The following is a 2,762-nucleotide window of genomic DNA, read 5'->3' on the forward strand; positions in this document are numbered from 1 at the left end:
ATATATATATATATATATATATATATATATATATATATATACATATGTTAGTCTCATTAAAACACAACTGGTTCATTTGCTTGAGAGAGCTGTTAATTAACCAATTAACAAATTGATTAAATCACATTTCCCCCAGGAATTACACCAGATTTAACATTTTTAGATTTTTTTTACCTGGATTATTGAGCATGCATCAGGATACATGAATCACATTTCATGGGGTCTGACCATTTAAAAATACAAGTAATCTGATTGGTTGGTTGATTCTCAACACATATTACACAGCCAAATAATCCAAATTTTAGAATCAACATCTATAGACCAAATTAGGATCTAAGATTTAATTTGTTTATTTTTAAACTTTTCTTAAGAAACGACAAGAAAATTATAGTTTGGGAACTTGTTGAAAATTGTCACAGAATGATATTTTACAAAATCAAAACAAATTTTAATTGGGTGATGTTACCAGTTGCATTTTATGGACTATAATATAGTTATGTTAATATTTACAGTATGATGGTTTTCACTCTTGTGTGGACCCTTACGTGTCTTTTTAATGTTGTCTTTTGACTAAATCTTCGTCCACAAAGATCACAAGGAAATGGTTTGTCTCCCGTGTGGACTCTCATGTGTGTGTTTAAATGTATCTTATGACTAAATCTTTGTCCACAAAGATCACAAGGAAACGGTTTGTCTCCTGTGTGGACTCTTACGTGTCTGTTTAAATTTGACTTCTGGCTAAATCTTTGTCCACAAAAATCACAAGTAAATGGTTTGTCTCCTGTGTGGACTCTCCTGTGTATGTTTAAATGTGTCTTAAGACTAAACCTTTGTCCACAAAAATCACAAGGAAATGGTTTGTCTCCAGCGTGGCCTCTCATGTGTGTGTTTAAAGATGTCTTCTGACTAAATCTTTGTCCACAAAGTTCACATGAAAACGGTTTGTCCCCTGTGTGTACTCTGATGTGTTTGTTTAAAGCTGTCTTATGACTAAATCTTTGTTCACAATGTTCACAAGGAAACGGCTTTTCTCCCGTGTGGACTCTTCGGTGTGTGTTTAACGTGTACATTTGACTAAATCTTTGCCCACAAATTTCACAACGAAAAGGTTTGTCTCCTGTGTGGATGTTCATATGTCTGCTTAAAGTTGTCTTATGACCAAATCTTATTCCACAAAGTTCACAAGGAAATGGTTTTTCTCCTGTGTGCACTTTCATGTGTCTGTTTAATAGTGCTTTCCAAATGAATCCTTTACCACAGATATCACAGGTAACTGACTTTGGCCTTGCCTGGACTTTCTTGCCTAACTCTACATTTTTCTTCTCTCCAACACATTTCTCATTAACCTGACAACTTGAAGACTTCACTCCTGAATGACTTGTCATGTGTCTTTGAAGAGTTTGTTGACTGACATACTGCTTACCACACACTGAACAGCTCAAAGACTTGACAGTTTTTACCTCTGATTCAGGAGCCCTGCTCTCCTGCCAGTCTTTGATACCGTCTTCACATTCTGACTCAGAGTCTGATGAGTTATTTAGTGGAAAGTAAACATTGGTCATTTCACCATCCTCTTCATCGTCCTCATTAACGTCAGTCTTTGAAAAGCTGGAACTGTCTTTGTGAGTCTTTAAATCTGGGTTCCTGGTAAGTTTTGATTCATCCTTAATCTTTAAAGGAACTGTAGTGACCAAAACTCTGATATCGGTCACCTCCATATTGAGTTGGTCTCCCGGGTCTTCTCTTCCACTTATGATGAAAGGCTCCATGTTGTGCTGGTCTCAGGCCTTCAATCTTCAGGAGCGTCTTCTTTTAATCAGTACCAAACGTAGGTAGGAACCACTGAAACACATGTACATTAAGGACAATGTTATTTACACACACATAAACACACACAGTTGTGGAATTTCCTATAGGCCCTTTTCACAATTACGTCAAACAACTTCCGTTCTGACTCGCCGCAGTGGATCAGTACTTCCGGGTCTATTCTCTCTCGGGAGACCTGTCTGGAAACTTCACGGAATTTCATTCATTCAACCTTTATTTATAGAGGTTAAATTACAAGGCTCTACCTGGTAAAATAAAGGTGATTGATTGATATAGCGCAAGGTAAGATTAATAAAAACTGTATTTACATGTTTGTTAGCCGTGGTAACATTATCCATCGTTGCAGCAACTTTAGCCACAGTAGCTAAAATATACAACACTGGCTGTCTGTGCTCTAACTTTTAAAGGTTTACTTTCTATATTAACGTTAATAAAAACAGTATTTACGTGTTAGATAGCTGTGGTAACGTTATCCATCCTTATCAATTTACCATTCTGTAATAGGAATGCGCGATATAAATGGTACACGGTAGAAACGATAGAAATTTAGCCTACGATAGAGATCTGTCTTCTACCGGCTAACCGCAGTAATGCTGTGTCTGATGTAAAATCAGAGTTGTCAGATTTAATTGTTACTTTTTTTAGTTGAAAACTGTGCGCAAGTGGCTTTCAAGTGTAAAATCAGAGCTGTCAGATTTAATCGTTACTTTTTTGAGTTAACAACATATTCTTTTGTTTAAAACATATGACTAAAACTACATTTGATATATTTTGCACTGTTTTGCACTACAAGAAAGAAGCCTAATACTTGATTTGTTTATTATTTAAAAACTCTCTGGACCTAGTAGTGGAATTTTCTTAATTCAAAATATATGATGGCAAAAGGATACCCTATGCTTTTTTCATTCCTATTGCAAGTTTTATACCAAAAACAT

The sequence above is a fragment of the Nematolebias whitei genome, chromosome 20, assembly GCF_014905685.2.
Source record: "Nematolebias whitei isolate Nwh7 chromosome 20, NemWhi1, whole genome shotgun sequence".
Lineage (NCBI taxonomy): Eukaryota > Metazoa > Chordata > Actinopteri > Cyprinodontiformes > Rivulidae > Nematolebias > Nematolebias whitei.